The sequence below is a fragment of the Lissotriton vulgaris genome, chromosome 1_1 (assembly GCF_964263255.1).
Source record: "Lissotriton vulgaris chromosome 1_1, aLisVul1.2, whole genome shotgun sequence".
Lineage (NCBI taxonomy): Eukaryota > Metazoa > Chordata > Amphibia > Caudata > Salamandridae > Lissotriton > Lissotriton vulgaris.
The window spans coordinates 92,753,772-92,773,276 of NC_141685.1; the positions used below are offsets into that span (position 1 = coordinate 92,753,772).

A 19,505-nucleotide genomic window follows, 5' to 3' on the forward strand; every position below is an offset into this window, starting at 1 on the left:
GGTTTCTTCTGCATACCATCAAAGAAAAGACGCTGAAAGAAGACTCCGAAGCTGACACGTTAACAACTAAGAGATTGGAAAATCACCTTTGTTCAACAACCGTTTTAACCAGTTATGCAAGTTTGAGACTATCTGCCTCGGGGTATAACACCTTGACCCACTCTGCTCACTCTTGCGAAAACCTTAAAAATTCACCACTTTATTGCGTTAATGACCATCTCAGATTGTTTCCTTTTTATTGTGTACTGTTCTGTAATTCTATGTAAATCGCCTCAACATTATCTGTTGTGCAGTAGTGATATGTAAAACTGTTAAATATAAAAATGGATTAAAGGAGCACCGTTGTGCTATAGCTAATGTAAATAAATCCTCATCTTCAGAACTACAAACCTTAACCTTACCCCAAACCTAGAAAGGGTAGAAGGAACTGATGTTCTGCGACTAATGATCCACAATAGTACTCTGCACGTTCTAACGCCCTCAGTTACTGCCAGTACACCAGTACAAAAAGGTACTTATCAGTTTAATCATTAAATATCAGACTAACACCTTATTACTGTATTGCTAAGAACCTATACAAATCGATTTGAGAAAAACTTCAGTCACAAATTAAGTTGCTGCCGGAGAGGCTATGACCTAAAGACTATTATCTGCTAGGAAAATTTCAACAGGTGTTACAGGACTGCTTCCCGACATTTTTTGCTCAATTCAAGTGTTGAGAAATTTACACACAATTTCTTTTAGAGATAAGTGCTGAACATTATCTAAACAAGCACGACTCTAAAATCGAGGCAAAATAACCGAAGTTGGGGGAAAAAGTTACCTGTGTCCAAAAAGATACAGCCATAAATCTTATCTCACAGAATTTGACAGAATGCACACAGGGGGAAACCACTTTCAGTGCAAAGTATGCCAAAAAAGTTTCAGGCGTAAATCTTATCTCACTGAGCATATGAGAATCCACTCTGTGGAAAAACCTTACCAGTGCGCTGAATGCCAAAAAAGATTCAACCAAAAATCTCATCTCACTGAACATATGAGAATCCACTCTAGGGAAAAACCTTACCAGTGCTCTGAATGCCCAAAAGATTTCAAACTTAAATCACTACTAACTGCACATGTGAGATTCCACACTGGGGAAAAACCTTATCAGTGCTCTGAATGCCAGAGATGTTTCAGTGACAAAATGAGACTCACTAAACATACAAGGACCCACTCTTGGGTAAAACGTTATCGGTGCACTGAATGTGACAAATGTTTCAGTGAAAAAAGCAGTTTCGCTCAGCATATAAGAACCCACACTGGGGAAAAACCTTATCAATGCTCTGAATGTTACAAATGTTTCAGCCAAAAAATCAATCTCACTGAGCATATAAGAATCCACACTGGGGAAAAACCTTATCAGTGCTCCGAATGGCAAAAAAATTTCAGCCAAAAATCTAATCTCACTGAACATATGAGAATCCACTCTGGGGAGAACCCTTATCAGTGCTCTGAATGCCAGAAAAGTTTTTGTAAGAAACGGAGTCTATCTCGACATGCAATAACCCACTCTGTGGACAAACCTTATCAGTGCCCGGATTGTCAGAAATGTTTCAAAGACAAAAGCAGTCTCACTCAGCATACAAGATACCACTCTAAGACTAAGGAAAAACTTTATCAGTGCTCTGAATGCCAGAAATGTTTCGGTAATCAAAGCACTCTGACTCAGCATACAAGAACCCACACTGGGGAAAAACCTCATCAGTGCACAGAATGCCAGAAATGTTTCATTGACAAAAACAGTCTCACTCGGCATACAATAACCCACACTGGAGAGAAACCATATCAGTGCACGGAATGCCAGAAATGTTTCAATGAAAAACGCTATCTCACAGTGCATATAAGATCCCACACTGGGGAAAAACCTTATCAGTGCTCTGAATGCCAGAAAAGGTTTTGGAACAAACAAAGTCTTTCTCAACATGCAATGACCCATTCTGTGGAGCAACCTTATCAGTGCTCTGAATGCCAGAAATGTTTCAATCTAAAACGCGATCTCACGGTGCATATAAGAACCCACACTGGGGAAAAACCTTATCAGTGCTCTGAATGCCAGAAATGTTTCAGTTTAAAAAGTAGTCTCACAAAGCACATAAGAATCCACACTGGGGAAAAACCTTATCAGTGCTCTGAATGCCAGAAATGTTTCAGTATAAAAAGTAGTCTCACTCTGCATACAAGAACCCACACTGGGTAAAAACCTTATCAGTGCATTGAATGCCAGAGATGTTTCTGTGAAAAAAGACATCTCACACTGCATATAAAAACCCACACTGGGGAAAAACCTTATCAGTGCTCTGGATGCCAGAGATGTTTCAGTGACAAAATGAGACTCACTAAACATACAAGGACCCACACTTGGGTAAAACGTTATCGGTGCACTGAATGTGACAAATGTTTCAGTGAAAAAAGTAGTCTCACTCCGCATATAAGAACTCACACTGGGGAAAACGTTATCAGTGCTCCGAATGCCAAAAATGTTTCAGCCAAAAATCTCATCTCACTGAACATGTGAGAATCCACACTGGTGAATTAAATTATCAGTGCTCAAAATGTCAGAAAAGATTCAGAGGTAGAGATGGTTACAAGCGCCATAAGAAAACACACTGTAGGAAGGTGGATATCTGACTATGGTTACCCCCAACTTTTTGCCTAGTGTTTAGCTGGTTTTCGACTTAGCCTGGGCCCTGAATAGCAGGATCCCAGGCCAACTATCGTCTCTCTCCTTAAAACGGACTCCATGTACCTTAGGTACATACACAATTGGATATTGGTTCACCTTATGAGTCCCTGTATAGTGTACCCTAGGTACTCAGGGCATAGGTGCAACCAAGGCCTACCAGGGGCTGCAGCATGTATTATGCCACACCTGGCTGGCCACCCAAATAGACACAACTGGCTGTTCACTCAGCTGGGGCAAGGTTGTGTAATCACCCCTTGCTTAGGTGTAGTATTCCTATACCTACATACATATAGACACATAGTAACCTATAAGTCACTCCTATGGCAGGCCTTAACAATCCTGAAGGCAGAGTGCTTGGTTATATGTGAGATGGTGCTCTAGCATGAGCTGAGCCTGTCTGCAGCGTTCGGAACTACTTCCTTATAGCTGTTCTATGATATTGCCAAACCATATACTCTTAAGTGCATTATATTCCTCGCGGTTAATGCTAACTTTGGTTTGGCTTTATCGAAACATGTCGTGTAAGGTGTCATACACTTTGGAATACTACCCCCTCGCCAATTCTGGCGACGGGGGTAGCATTCCGCCCTTCTAGAGGGAGAAGACATGTTAGTTCTGACGATCACGGTTAAAGTTAACCAGAGCCCCAGCGTTACAAAATGGACGCTGCTGCCCAGACACAAGTCTGACCTTCTGCTGCTGGGAGTCCTTCCAGTGAGGGAGGCCTGGACAATAGGTTTCCTGCCTGGAGAGGTGCAAGCACCGCCCCAGACAGGAGTTTGTGTATTAGGACAGGGAGGGTTGAAAAGAAACACACTGCCTGGAGCACTCTAGGTGCTCCATGCATGCCCCAGTTCAAACCGGTTGCTGGGGCACCCCTGCCCCAGCTCTGGCGCTAAACTGGACAAAGGAAAGGGGGTGTAACCACCCCCCTTCCTGGTCCCACCCATAGGAGGGACCAAGTAGGTAAACCAGCCCACTTTAGTTGTATAAAGATAGGAGCTGACACAGCAGACTTTAGATTAATCCTGGAATCGAACTGAAGACGAAACTCTGGAACTTTGACATTCACCTAAGCTGAAGACTGAAGAATCTCCCTTGTGGCCAAGGAGTGACCACCCTGGGCAACCAGGCACCATCCAGCAACTCGACGTCTTGATTTGCCCCCGTTCCCGCCGGAACCCGAGCTCATAGCCTGACAAGATCCTGACTCCCTGAGCCCTCTGACCCCACTGCACGACTCCAGCACAGATGAGCACCTGGACGGCGTTGGACCTCGTGGACCGGACATCTTGAAAAGTCCTTCTTCTTGCTACCAGCGCAGCTCCTGAGGCATTCTCGAAGCTGTGCACTGGGGACCGAGACACCCCGACAATAAGCACCACCTGCACCGAAGATCAGCCCTCCACACTCCACGTGTTCTGCGCGGGGCCCTTCTGCTTGTGTTCTACTCGACGCGTTGTCCCGGTTGCTGGCCAGTTGGCTAGTAGCCCTGTGACGACGATCCTTTAAGAAATCCATCGCTGGTCTGGTTGCTCCAGACTGGCACTTGCTTCCCTGAAAAGGTGAAGTACCTCAGACCCTCCTGGTCTGCACCAGAAGCCTTTTGTGTATCCTGCGTGGGTTGCCTTTGCTTAGGCATGTTGGCTCCGATCTTGAAGTCGACCCCTCCTTCTGCGAAAACCTTTGTGGGACAGCTCCTCTCTAGCGCCTGGTCGTCCTCGACACCTTCTGGTCCGCATGGCTGCAGAGACCAGCTTCACGACAGCACCTGATTGCTCCTCGACGACGTCTGGTTCCTTCCTGATTCCACCCGGTCACTGGCTAGTGACCTAGACTCTGTCCCCTCTGCTTTCAGGTCCTTCTTCAACTTCGATCCACCCTTGGATCCACCCGGACATCTTCCTCCTGGTCGCCTGCAGCATCTTACTTCACGGCTCCATTGGAATCAACGGCGAAACCAGACACACTTTGACACCTATGCACCCACAGCACGTGGGTGAGGTAACGCGAGTACTTCGGTGCTCCTGTAGGGATTGACTATCCTAGTGTCCAGATTTGCTTGTAGTTTCCTCCTATCTAAACCGGAAGTGTCCTAAAACTATAATTACTTACCTTTTAAGTTCCCATAGACTTTCTATTGACTCCCGCGTGAGTGTTCCGACTCTGCACGCGCCGCCTGTGGCCTCCTACTCCTAACATAAGGGTCAGATAGTTTAGCCCCAGCGATTCCCTAGGCCTTCTTCTTTCACCAGTCATGGTTCTTATACCACTTACTTAGTATATGGTTTTACACGTCCCTAGGGCCTTACTGTAAATTGTGCTATTTAAAGTATTTCTAAGTGTAACTTGTTATGTGCTTTTGCCTCTGTCCTCATAAAGAGTTCAGAGGAGTGGGTTAGTGAATAAATACATATATATTTTATATATATCCTGTGTGGTGTCCTTTCATTTGGTATTCAAGGGGTTACGTATGGTAAAACAGCTGGCTTTACACGCCCTCTAGAGTTATAGCCTAAGACTGCTCTGTCCATGCTACCCCTAGGATAGCTGGTCTATAAGGTTGACTTTACAACCAATCATCTTTACTTTACACAATGAAGTGTTAGTGCTTGCAAAAATCAACTAATTGCCCTAAAAATCACAATAATAATGTCTTAAATTTTACTCCACCCAAAAGGTTTCTACTCACCCTTGTTTCTTAACATATGACTGATATCTATTTTTTCATGATAAGATTAAGCCTATGTGACAAAAAAACTCTGGCTGTCTACGCGGAGTTCCGCAAGCAGCGGAATGCGGAAGGGTCATGCCGTTTGTGGTGATTTCATCCCATGTCGGAGGATCATTTGGCTCTTCTCTTCCAAGAAGTTATGGATCTCTTTGCCAAGGGAGCTATCAAACGCGTCCCTGTGCCAGAAGTAGGTCAGGGTTGCTACTCCCACTACTTCTTGGTACCCAATTTATTTATTTTATTTATTTATTTTATTGGATTTGTATTGCGCTCAGCTACCCTCAATGGGTTTCCCGGCACCAGGGACAGACTGAAGAAAGAGAACAAGCAAGTGCAAAAAAGAGATCACGAAATGAGGAGATCAAAACAGAAAAGACTTCAATTTTTTGCGAAACGCCAGAAGATTAGTTTCTGTTTTTAACGCCAGCGGAAGAGCGTTCCACATCTTAGGTCCAAGATATGCGAACGAACGACCTCCCATTTTAGCCAGTCGGATTCTTGGAATCAAAAGATTGCCATTATTAGATGACCTTAGAGAACGGCCAGGTAGATAAGGCTGGACAAGGTTCAGGAGGTAGGTAGGAGCAGAACCCTGACTGATCTTAAACAAAAAACACAGTGTTTTAAAGGTCACGCGATCTGAGATTCTCAACCAGTGTAGGTCACGCAAGGCTTGCATTGCGGACGTTCTCCGTGGAACATTACGCAAGAGGCGAGCGGCTGAATTTTGTACCACTTGGAGTTTGTTAATTGTTGCTTTATCTGCTCCAAGATAAAGCACATTGCCATAAAATGCGGGACATCACAAGGGCCTGAACGACAATTCTGCGGGTGGACTCAGGCAGCATCCATAAGATCTTCTGCAGCCAGCGTAAGATGGAAAAACAGACTGCAGCGACCTTAGTCACCTTCTGCCTCATCGAGAGTTTGTCGTCAATCAGGAACCCGAGGTTACGAGCAGCAGGCACAGGGGTAGGCAGAGGACCCATATCACAGGGCCAGTGTCTAGAGCCCCACAGATCTTTATGCTTGCCTAATATGATAACCTCGGTCTTATCTGCGTTGAGCTTCAGCAGATGGTCTTGCATCCAAGCTGCAACGCGAGATAGGCCAATTTTGAGGGCAGAGACTTCCTGGGCCCTGCTGCTAGAAAGAGAAAACACAATCTGCGTATCGTCTGCATATGAATATATGGACAGACCGGCGTCCTCTACGATGGAGGCAAGAGGTCTGATGTAAATATTAAACAACAATGGGCTTAATATAGACCCTTGAGGGACGCCGTAAGCTGAAGAATGAATCGCAGATTCAGCCGTGTTTGAGAAAACCTGGAAGGTGCGCTCATTGAGAAATGAGGCCACCCAAGCAAGCGCTGATCCATCAACACCAAGGGAGCGGAGGGACTCCAAAAGAGTGGAATGAGACACGGTATCGAATGCAGCGCTTAAGTCAAGAAGAATAAGCGCAAAGGTCTCACCGCTATCGTTACCATGTCGGAGTCGCTCGGTCACCCCAAGGAGTGCGGATTCGGTGGAGTAATTAGCGCAAAAGCCTGATTGGGATGGATGGAGATATCCCACGTTTTCAACAAACTCGTTGAGCTGGGTGTTGACGTGGCGTTCCAATATTTTGGAGCAGGCTGGCAGCAGGGATATAGGCCTAAAGTTGGCTAAATTTGTGGTGTCAGCACCAGATTTTTTGAGCAAGGGGACAATCATGGCATGTTTCCATTCCTGTGCCACCAGAGATTCGGTGAGAGAGATGTTTAATAACCTCATTAAGAATCTCCGTGGTTCAAGGTCTAGTTGTTTTAGTATCTTCATAGGAACTGGGTCCCGAGGAGATCCCGAACAGATACTATTTAGACAAGACAGGAAGGAGGAGTCATCAAATGGTAACCAATTATAAATAAATACAGTGGGGGAGAAAGAAACACTGCAAGAAGGGCCAGGTTGGAGGGAATCAGTTGGCAATGAGAGGGGGGCCAAAGATTGATAGATGCCCTCAACCTTAGATATAAAGAAATCCGCAATGGCATTACATTGTGTGCCATCCAGGGCCGGCATGGAGGGAGTGGTGTCTGCTCCTGTAACTTTCTTTACGGTGGCGAAAAGAGTCCGAGGACAGTTTTGCGCAAGGGTAATAGTAGAAGCAATATAAGTGGCCTTGACACGTTTACAATTTGCATGGTAGACTTTCAATTCGTCTTTGTAAGCCACCTTGCAAGGAGTGGAGTATGAAATCCTCCACTTCCTCTCCAGGAAGTGGAGGAGGTACTCAAGAAGGACAAAGGCATGCATCCTATCTTAGTCCTCAGGGACATCAACCGCTTCCTCCTAAAAGAGAAATTCAAGATGTTAACCTTGGCTCAGGTCTTGTCTGCCTTCGAGCCTGGAGATTTGATGGTAGCATTGGACTTGCAGGACACTTACTTTCACATCCCCGTCTTGCCTGCCCACCGTCATTACCTCGGTTCACGGTAGGCCACACGCATTTTCAGTTTACCATGCTCCCCTTTGGCCTTACCAGCCCTCCCCCGGGTGTTCACGAAAGTGATGGCGGTTGTCGCAGCTCATCTGCGCAGATCAGGGGTTCCAGTCTTCCCCTATCTCGACGACTGGCTGTTGAAGGCGAGGTCGCCCAGGCTGTCATCTCCCTCCTCCAGACTAAGACTGACTTCCTGCATTTGCTGGGGTTCACAGTTAACGTGCTGAAGTCGCAACTGATTCCCTCCCATAAGTTCCTTTTCATCTGAGCGGTTCTGGACACAGCACAGTTTTGGGTCTACCCTCCCCAGCAGCAAGTCCAGGATATTCGGGCTATGATACCGATGTTTCAGCCTCCATCCCGGTGTTCGGTGAGAATGAGGCTGCTGGGCCTCATGGCCTCCTGCATCCTGCTGGTGCATAATGCCAGATGGTATATACATGCTCTGCAGTGGAACTTGAAGTCCCAGTGGGTGCAGCACCAGGGGAATCTTTCCGATGACGTTCAGATTTCGGAGGGGACTCCAAGTCAGTTGCAGTAGTGGTTCACGAACCAGGATTGAGTCAACTGCAGATCCCTCTCCCTTCCCCAACCTGAGTTCACAGTAGTGACGGATGCGTCACTCCTGGTTTGGGGCAGCCATATGGGAATGGCGGAGATCAAAGGCCTCTGGTCTCTGGCGGAGTCCAGGCACCACATCAACCTTCTGTAGCTCCGGGCGATTCGTCTTGCATTGAAGGCACTCCTTCTTTCTGTCAAAGGAAGAGTGGTGCAGGTGTTCACGGACAACACCACTGCCATGTGATGCTGCAACAAACAGGGTAGGGTCGGGTCGTGAACCCTATGTCAAGAGGCTCTTCTCCTTGGACATGGCTGGAACATCAGGGCATACCTCTGGTGGTTCAACACCGAACAGGTTCCCTGAAAGCCAGGGCGGAAAACTCCGCTGCCGGTGCATGATGGATCACGAATGGCGTCTTCACTCGAAGGTGGTGCAAGGTCTCTTTTAGCAGTGGGGAGAGCCTTGGTTAAATCTATTCGCCACCAAAGAGAACGCGCAATGTCAGCAGTTCTGCGTGTTGGAGTTTTCAAGGCGGCTCTCCCTCGGCAACGCTTTTTGTCACGAGTGGAGTTTCAGCCTCCTGTACGCCTTTCTGCCTGTACCACTTCTGCCAAAATTGCTGAAGAAGATCAAACACGACCGGTCCCAAGTCATTCTTGTGGCTCCGGACAGAGTCTGGTACCACGAGCTCTTGAGCATGTCCATCGATCCTATTGTTAACAGATTTCTGAAGTGTATTACTCATCTCTTTCCTGCTGCTCCTTTCGTAATGCCCCAGTGGGACTTGAATCTTGTCCTCACTTATCTTATGTGTGCTTCCTTTGAGCCCTACATAATTGTCCTCTTCGCCTCCTTTGAAGACTGCTTTTTTGCTTGCCATCCCCTCTGCTCGCAGGGTGAGTGAGCGTCAGGCTTATCTTCGTGACCTCCCTTTCTTGCTGTCCATCCAGAGAAAGTAGTCCTCCGTACTAAGCCCTCTTTCTGCCCAAAGTGATTACCTCTTTCCACGTAGGTCAGACCCTCACATTGCCCACCTTCTTCCTGCCTCTAAACCCTTCCAAAGAGGAGGGTAGATTCCATTGTCTGGACCCAAAATGTGTGCTGTCTTTCTACCTTGACCGCACTAAAGACTTCCGGGTGGACGATCAACTCATTGCAGATTATGTGGGCACCAAGAAAGGTCGGGCAATGCACAAAGTTACCATCTCTTGATGGGTCATCCTATGCATTAAGATCTGTTATTCTTTGACTAAAAGGAACTTCCAGTAGGACTGTGTACCCACTCTACCAGGGCGACGGCAGCCACTACTGCTTTTAGGCCGTGGAGTTCCACTGATTGACATCTGTCACACAGCCACGTGGACATCCCTGCACACGTTAACTAAGCATTACTGCCTGGACAGCCAAATCTGGAGAACTAGCTTTTTTGGCTGTTCTGTTCTCCAGGACTTCCTGGTGTGAACTTAATTCGCAGACACACCACCTGGTTTGGTATTGCTGGGGTATCTATTCTAAGGTAAGGAATCTATAACTAATAGTCTATTTCAGATGAACAATTTACTTACCTTTGGTAACAATGTATCTGTAAGAGACATATATTAGTTATAGATTCCCTACCTGCCCACCCATCCTCCCCATTCTGCACACGGACTTCTAGGGACAGGGACTCCCTTACAGGGCCCTAGTTTTGTGCACCAGGGGTCAGTGTCTTGCATGGCTCTGCGCTTCTGGCATGGAACGTCGTATCAGAACTGACATTAGTTCGCAGGAGCAGAGTCTAAATAGACACCACTGCGTCATCCCGGCGACCATGATGCCCATGACAGACGCTGAGTTGACCGATGCCACCTACCGACACATAGGGGTACTGCTAAGTAAACATTTCTTCGTATCCAGTCTGACGCTTGGGGGTAATTCTAAGCTAAGGAATCTATAACTAATATATGTCTTACAGATACATCATTACCAAAGGTAAGTAACTTGTTCGTTTTGTGCCTACCAGGGATGGTGCATCAATTGAGAAAGAGGGCAGATAATGAACAACATTAATATAGAAAGAAAACTGGGTGGACGCCTGTGCACAGCCCTGGTGAACACCTTAATTGATAGTTAATCGTTCAGTCACCAGGCCCTGGGTTCTCCAGCGAACCTGTGCATAATTACCCTCATGTAGACTGATCAATAGGCTCAAGAGCCTCCTGGGATGGCCCATATCACCCCAGACCTTCCATAGCCTGCTTCGTGGAACCAGGACAAAAGCAGATTTAAGGTCGATGAAGGCAACATACAAGTTTCCCTGCCGACCACAACGATCTTCCAATAGAGTAAAAGGAAGCGGAAACCTGATGAATCGTGGATATCTTCTTCCGAAAGCCTGTCTGAAAGGGGGATACAATGGCTTTAGCTGCAATCCATTCCTCAATCTTGCTCAAGACCAATTGGGGAGAAATGCTCTTCACACAGTTGATCAAGCTGATCAGCCTGTAATTGGCTGGATGGAATCTATCCCCTTCTTATATATTGGGATGACGTCCGCTCCCTTCCAAGATTCCGGTACTGGGGCACCACTGATAATGGCATTAGTTAAGAAAAGGTTATACCAAGACAATTTATCTGTTTCTAGCAGATGGATATAAGCTGGAATGCTGTCTAATCCTGAAGCTCTACCTCTGGTTATTGCATCCAGAGCTGAGGATGTCAGCCAGGTCAAGGAAAGGGCAGGTACAGCTATAGAGTTGTCTGTTTACACAGTCCCCAGCACAGTGTCTGGCTCATTAAAAGGAGTGACTGAATAAAGATTGGAGAAATGATCAAACCAGGTCTGGGGAGAAATGTTATTTTGCAGAGGTGAAGCAGAGACCTCTCTCCCCTCCACTTCACAAGTGCCCATTACCTGGTGAAGTTCTTAAAAGAGCAAGCCAATTTGAGTTCCTGCCATCTTCCTCCCATTCTTTCTTAGCCTGAGCCTGGGCCCTTTTATACCTCTCTCCATCCAGACTGATTTCTGAGATGTCCTTTGTGAAGGATATCTACGTGAAAGTCTGAATTCCTTATTAAACCAATGGTTTACTTCATGAAAATTCAGTTTGTGGCTGTTAATAGGGACTATAAGGTAGGACAATATCTTCTTTAAGTTGTTGTGGAAGCAGTCATTGGCATGCCACACTCTTAGTTCTTGCAAATCGATTTCCCGAAGGTAGTGATAGATTGATCTTCACCTCGCCAGATGATCAAAATATCGTTGATACACACATATAACTGAAATCCCAATTGGCACAGACAAACCATGGGAACCAAAGCAGTGATTTGGATCGGACGGGGCCTAAACACCATTCTCCCTTGTCCATGTAGGATAGTACCAAATCTCCATTGGTTGCAATAGGAACAGGGGAGTTGTCCCTTCTATGACGGAAGGGGCCCCATTAGACTTGACCATTTCCACATGAGCGATTTTTCAGAGTGTGTGGTGAAGTGCCACCGGCCACCTAACATACAAGAGAATACGTATGGCTAACCATATAGAACTATGGCTCCTGATAACCAGGTGCCTTAGAATATGTGCGAGGGACACTGCCTGTTCTTTTCTATATTTTCATATATATGTTTTTTTTATTGTCCTCTCATAAGCTCAGAAGAGGATTACCACCACCAGATACCTGTAACAGACTGTCCGTTGGACATGGCCCAAAGATCCTACACTTATACATACAAGATTGGGCACTCTGATTCAGGTGCACTGACCTCTCTATACCCTTAGACATATGGGGCTGACCGCTTGCAACAGGATACATGTGTAGTACAAGGGACATGGTTCACACACCCATCACTCATTTCTACTTTCGGGTGTGCTGATTTTTCTAATGATTCTTTCGCCCTTGGGTATACAGCGCTGACCCTTTAAAAACACATGCCAGTACATCGTGGTATTTGCATTTAACTTCGATGGAAACACGTCTTTAGTGATTCTATTCCACGTGAAAAAGCGGCTGTGTGTGACAGAGGCAAGAAAGCCTGCAGCATTTAGTGCGCGTTCATTCAGATTCATGCTGCCGGTATGGGAATACATTTCCCAAGTACTCGTGGTCACGTGACTGCATCAGAGTAATGCGATTATACAACCTGAGTGAGTAACCTTAGTGGAGTGGTGTGGCTCACTGGTTAGAGGCGGCAGACCCGTAAGCAGAGAACGGCCCGGGACCAGGGTTCAATTCCCGACGCGGCAGGGTCGTGGACCAGGATCAACGGACTCGATAAGTCTCGCCTCGGTGCCTACTCTAACCAGGGAACACACTCGGCAACTCTGGGCATTAAGCTTGCCTCATCTCTACAACAGCCCCCCACAGACGCCGGGGATGGCTGGTTTCACCTTGGAGATACCCAGAACGGGATCATCTCACAGGGAAAACCAGGACGGGTTCCCCAGCGGTCTTCAGCGCCAGGATACTCCATGGAGTCACAGTGTGCTTTACAAGTACACCCACATTTACATTTACATTTAGCCACACACCAAATTCAGCTTTAGCTAGCTCCGGATCCTCTATTCGAGCAACTGCGATTACTCTGGACACCGTCCTCCATCTGCTGTGGTATAACGGATTGCTGGCTCCCTGTATACAGTTATGGGTCTCTGACCCGCCGTTTGATATATCTGTAATTTTTTCTGCACCGAGGCAGCAAGTTCCCTGTATACAGGAATGGGTCCCTGAACCTACCTTTTTGTTTAACTTGAATCTTTCGTGCATTGAGCCCGTCTTTTTTTTTTTTCTTGTTATGAAAAAGTAAAGAATGCTGCATTCATGTTAAAGATATGGAAGTGTCAAAGCACACTCTCTCATGTCGTAGGAAAGTTCTCAGTGCACATGTGGCAGGCGTTGTGTCTTGAAAACAAAGCACGCTGCCCCCATGCAGAGGTCAACTATTTTAAGTCCATTTCCTCCACTGCATCGCAGCTTTGTTATTGCAGTGCACATCAAACACGTCCGCAGTTTTCAACTTGAAGAATGCTGCATCTATGTTTAAACTAGGCAGTGTTATCATGTGCTTTACCGCTGCATATTTTAATGGGCCAGTTGCTTCTGAAATCCAATCACGCTGTACTTGGTGTTAGGCCAACTAGCTCTAAGAGTCTTTTTTCCCCCCATAACACCACATGTTTCCTTTGGAAGTTACTGCACTAGGTTCTGCCTTTGTTCACCCTGTGCTGCCACAACACAAGCCTGCTACGAGGCACGAGCCATCAAAAACATTGATACACAAACTTCAAGGCAGACACACGACTGCCTCCACAGTCTTGGCGTGTCTCCCCCTAGTATTTAACACCATTATGCTGCCCGCTTGTCTCGATAAACCTTAGTGACATTTGAATACATGCTCGGGGAACGTATTAGGGACTTCACAGCCATACAAAATACCTCAGTCACTATTGCAGACACCGCCTATGAGTATATGGACAGTTTTTAATCTACATGGGCACGCTTTTTCTTTACACTTGTTCTAAAATGCCTAGAACTGTTACAGCCTTCCAGAAGACTTATTTTCTTACCATGCTCACCTTCCTATAATTCTTTATTAGGGCGGAGAGTCACCCAAGGCCGCATGCCACGGTGAGCTGAGGCACATTTCCCGACATCAGCGGATTAACCTTTCTGCAGTATATTGTTATTGTAGTGAATCTTGTTGTCTATAAATTATTTTATTTCCCACCTATACTAAGAATAACAGACATTGACTATACAGTATATGGTTGTGTCCTGTTTGAACGGGTTTGTATGTCCTGGACTGAATAGCTTTGAAATGTAACGCTAGCACAGTTGTTCAAATGTCTGACCTAGATTTTTTTCAAACCATTCTTATATTTCCTATGTATGTATTCTTTTAGGTACCACCAGTGAATTCACCACTCTATGTAGATTAATATGATCACTGGATGGTTTTGTATATGAAAACCCTTCTTTATACTTATATTGGTTCGTACACAATCTTTAGGTCTCGCCTGAGCCAGGCTGCATGCGTTGTTCAGCGAGGCTTTTAGTAAGGGCTTTAAACTCTGAACACATGTGTGTGTGCTTATTTATCCTTGCTGTCTCTGTTTATCACCTTCCCCTTTTCTGCCTTTTCCTCTCTTGCTTTGGGACCTTTTCAATGTTTAACAAAAAGCTGTAAAACCTGCTGACCGATCTTTGTTCTTTTAATAAAGCGTTTTTTTATCACTGTGTGCCTGGAAGCTGTGGCAGATTGGAGTACGACAAACCCCTGAAAAATTGACCTTGTCTGCCGGTTTCTAAGCATTAACCAAGGAGAAATGTATTGCATGATAGCTTGGAGAGATGAACTGACCAGTCAGAGATCCCATGGCAGCTCTGTGGAGACTCAAATTCACGAGCTCCTTCTTGCAAGGAGTTATGGGAACCAAATCAGGCACGCCATGCCCTCTGACCTTTTGCAGGTGACATAGTTAATTTTAAATCCCCCCTTGCAAACAAAAATTCAGAATTCCTAAGAATCCATTCTTTTGAGGTCTGGAGTGTGGGGTCTGTCTTCTATATCTATGCGTTTTAATACAAAATAATAAAAGCGCCTAGATTTTTGCACCATATATGTCAAGGTAGTTAACGAGAACGCTGCGTACCCCATTGCATCTGTTCCCTGCGGCACGTGCATCTTTTCAGAAATCCGACCCAGAGATGGAGGCTCCCGTTGCATTCCTGTGCTTTGGTAGCCGGGTTCATCGAATTGTTGCCTTCTGAAACATTTAACCCCGGTTTGTCCAAAATGCCTTCAGTATTGATATGGTGCCTATTTATTCCTTTACATTTACTTTCCAGTTTGCCCAGTAACATTTTCTTTTTGTGAGGAGCTACGTTTTTGATAATTCAAATGTAACTCCTGTAGAGGCACGCATTTCCACAGAGGATATCGCATTCACAGTGTATCCTTCCTGCCACATGGGAGATGGATGTGGGCCGGAACGTTTTTCTAAATCATCCAATTTTATTTTGTATATTTAGAAAGCTTTTTTCCTATCCTTGTGCTTGCGAACATGAATTGTATTAAAAATACAAGCCTTGACTCAGCCAATAGACTCTTCGATAGATATTGTTTGCTATGTTTTACTCTGCCAGGCGCACAACATATAGACTGTTCACAGACTTTCTGTAGTATGCTTCATTCTCGGTAGATCAACTCTAAGCCCCATTCTACTTCTATCCTTGTGTTAGTGCAGCCCGATGTAAATAGTAATTGTAATGTATTTGCATTTATATAACGCTTACTGCCCCTGACGAACATTGAGGCGCTTTTTCGGCGAGTAGTACGCTACTCCAGAATCCAAAAATGATTAGTGGTGAATTAGTGTAGGGAAATATACAATTAATTTGAGAGCTGGACATGTTGGTCTGTTAGTTCGGTTGAAAAAGAGAGTGGAGGGATAGAAGAGGGAAGGTTTTACATTTATATAGCGCTTACTACCCCTGATGAAGTGTTGAAGCGCTTTTCAGCGAGTAGCATGCTACTCCAGAACCCAAAAAGATGAATAGATAGATCAATTATTGTGGGTAGGTTGTTTTATTATATAAATACAACTGTACGAAAATTTATAAAATTCTGTTGTAAAGTTGTATCCAAGAGGCAAGTATAGTCTCTGATAATAATGTATACAAAGTTGATAAGTTTTAAGTTGGCTTGCCATCAAGACTGATGCCCCGTAATATTGATGCAAAGTCAGTGGTGCTGAAGTATTTTAGACTCTTGTTGAATTGTACCATCCACCTTGTAGGTACTGTTGTTTGTATCAGGTCCACATTGTAGGCAGACACAAACGCCGAAATTGTGCACTATTTATATTAAGCATAATGTAGGTGAACAGATTACAGTAACCAATGTACAAGCTGTAGTAGGTGCTTAGAAGTAGAGTGACATAGAGGGCAATAATCACTCCACTCTGTCACTAGCTTAGTACAGACGAACGCCAAAGGCTTCGTACATGATGAAGCATCAGAGTGCACCCTCTTTCTGCGTCCCACGGGCATTTTGGCTTTTGTTCTACAGAAGAGGCTGCAGACACTTACATAGCCCTTTATGTAGTGTGGATCACGTAGGAGAGATTCTCAGCGGGCATGCTTTCCTTTGTATTGGGCATGGCCACATTCAAATGTGGGAAAACCTTTTGTCTTGCGACTGCACTGTATTATTGACACGGGCGAAAGGGCAAACAAGCAGTCAGGAGGCGCACTGATTGTATACCACCACCTGACAGGATGGTGACAGACCCCAACCACCTGCAGGGGACATGTGCCACCATATTTCTAGCTGCCAGACGCTTTTCTTTGTAAGCAGACTGTTGGTTTATAACTGTACCTACGTTGGGGCACCACATGCTTTTTCCAGCAAATTTTGGTGTACTCCCCCTGTGTGACATGACCGCACCCACTGAAAACGGCACAGTTGTGTAGTCTGGGACAGTGCACCTTCCATGTAATTTTGAACTGGGCCTTTAAATACGGTACTATTTTGTGTGCCAATTTAATTCAGGTATACAAAGAATGTGGTACTAAGGTAGGACAAGGAAGATTGAATTTCTACGGTGGCAGCAATGTTTTTGTCAAAGTGTTTTATGCCCTCAACACCCCCCGCACCCTGAACATAATGGGAATACTTAGACTACACCTCTGAGTTCCGAATGCTGCCATTTGCATTTCAAGACCAGTGATTAATGTGCTTTATGAAGTTCAACGCCATTAGGCGTTTCCGACCTGTCTGATACTTGCATATGGAAAAGATGGGTCATTTGGAACCTAAAGATAGATAAACATATTCATAGGTCCCGATTTAAGTCTGCATCTAAAATAAAACTGTACATTCGGAGAGGTGATAAGTGAGATGTTAAAAGGCAGCCGCTAATCGAGCTGCATTAGTACATAGGCCTCCCTATATTATGAGATCTATTCCTGCTTCAGTCCTTAATTGCAATGAATACTTTAATACCCAGGCATGAAGTCATCGTCGAGCTGTTTAAATATCCACCTGTCTCTCCACCTCTTCCCCACTGCATCCTTAACCAGTGGCCTAGCTGGTGTGCCCTGGGCCCTAAGGCAAGAAGGGAAATGTGACACATGCCCTCTGTTTGGACTGTGGAAAACAGCAATAGTCATTGTTCTGTGGGTCCCTCAGATCTCTGAACTGTGACAAACAGCAGCTTTCAGAGTTAGGCGCCTGGGACCTGGTGCCACTGCACCTGCTGCCCGAATGGGAAGCAAAGCCTCTGCCCGTAACAGCTTCTATTCTAGCCCCACTGGTGAACCGAAACAGCCAAGTACTGATCTGGCCATTTCTGCAGTCACTCAGCCACCTCTTCCACTGAACGGATTTAAGTTGCATGAAAGCAGCAAGCGGGAAACACCCATTTCTGAGGCAAAGTCAGCAAACACCTTGATTGTTCCAACCTGAATCAGTTTAAAACCAGGGATGAAAAAAGGTTCATTGTCATCCCTTGCTTATCAAAAGGGTAAAACAGATTCATCTAACATTACAGTGTACCACTTAAAAAAAAAATGTGATTCTGTGTACAAATTAAAACTAGCATGAATAAAAAAAGGGGAGCCTTTGGCCAAAATAGGAATTTTCCCTACCCATACTTCTAACACATCTTATACAAAAAAATGCTAACTACATTGTCATCCGGAAATAGTCATTAGCGCCTATTCATAAGCAAATGACATTTAGAATTGTCTTTCACTTCAAGCTTCCAAAAGTAAATTGATATAAAAGCAGTATTGAATTTGTTGACATTGTGTACTCTTACCAGAGCATCAATTTTATATGACACACCATATAAAAAAGGAGTTGTTATATACTAAGCATCCAGAAATGTTTGATTAACCAGTTATAAAGTCACGTCTAGCTTAGTTAGTTTATAGTCTTCTTTTTTTTAATAGAAATTATTTCACATTGTTACTGGATCTGCATGGCTAAACACTTATAAGGTCCCAAAGGCGAGACCTATTGGCTATGCCAATGCTTGTTATTGATTGAGTACAATGAGCAGCAGAACATTTGATTAGGTCCTGAAGAAAGCCGCAAACACTTCTTTGAAGGATTAATAGGCTGAAACATGTTGACCTCTTATTGACTCTAACAGTGCATATATTTTTCTACCACAGTGCCCTGTTTTTAATCGTGGCCCAGGGGAGTACAAATAATGGAAACCATATACCCGTTAGCAAGTTTTAACTTTCATTCTGCTGCCTCCACTACCCTGAGCTCATTATTGTGGTATTTAGTATAGCTTTCTCTATAACAAACCATGCCTGAACTCCTCCCTCTCTGTGAGGGGGTTGAACCCTGTACCGTGACTAGGTATAACTGTGCAAGGAGATTCCGAATGAGGAGGCATGCCAACTATGGTGGGTGAGGGAAATCTTCCTTTAAAAGGGATATTTCATTTTAGCTAGGTCTTAATTTGCAACAGTAATCCTCAGAGACCCAAGGGTTTCTTGATTGTGGTAGAAATACATTTTTACCCCTTCATTGTACGTTTAAGCACAGACCATTGCTTGAAATGTTGTGATCTATGTAGGAAAAATACTCTGTGCACTGAGAAAATGTGTTAAAATAACGGAAAGTTGATAATCGCAGTTAATACCTTCTCAAACCTGGATTTATCTAGAAGAGAAGGCTGTTAATTTTAGCAGGCTTTTGATACCACAAGGTATATTAAATTAGGGGATCTTTATCTGATATCTTTATCAGTAATTATCTGATATTAATGAATATAAATGTTTGCAAGTATTATTTCTAAAGATAAAGGAAGTTCTATATTGGCCTTTTCTAAACGAACCCCAGTGCGTATGACTACAATAACCACCGCTCTCAAATCAATATTGTACTTGGTTTAGTGAGAAAGCTAAATGATCTAGGAGAAACCAGGAACTGGCGTCAGTATTGTTCTTAGGAAGCTTTAAGTTAGAGAGTAAACACATTTTTTAGAATGCCCCAAAAAT

At 44.7% G+C, this 19,505-nt stretch overlaps 1 pseudogene; it reads left to right on the plus strand.

The window, feature by feature from the left end:
* The first annotated feature begins 952 nt into the window (after positions 1–952).
* LOC147737524 (uncharacterized) lies at positions 953–2,670 on the plus strand (annotated as a pseudogene).
* The last annotated feature ends 16,835 nt before the right edge of the window (positions 2,671–19,505 follow it).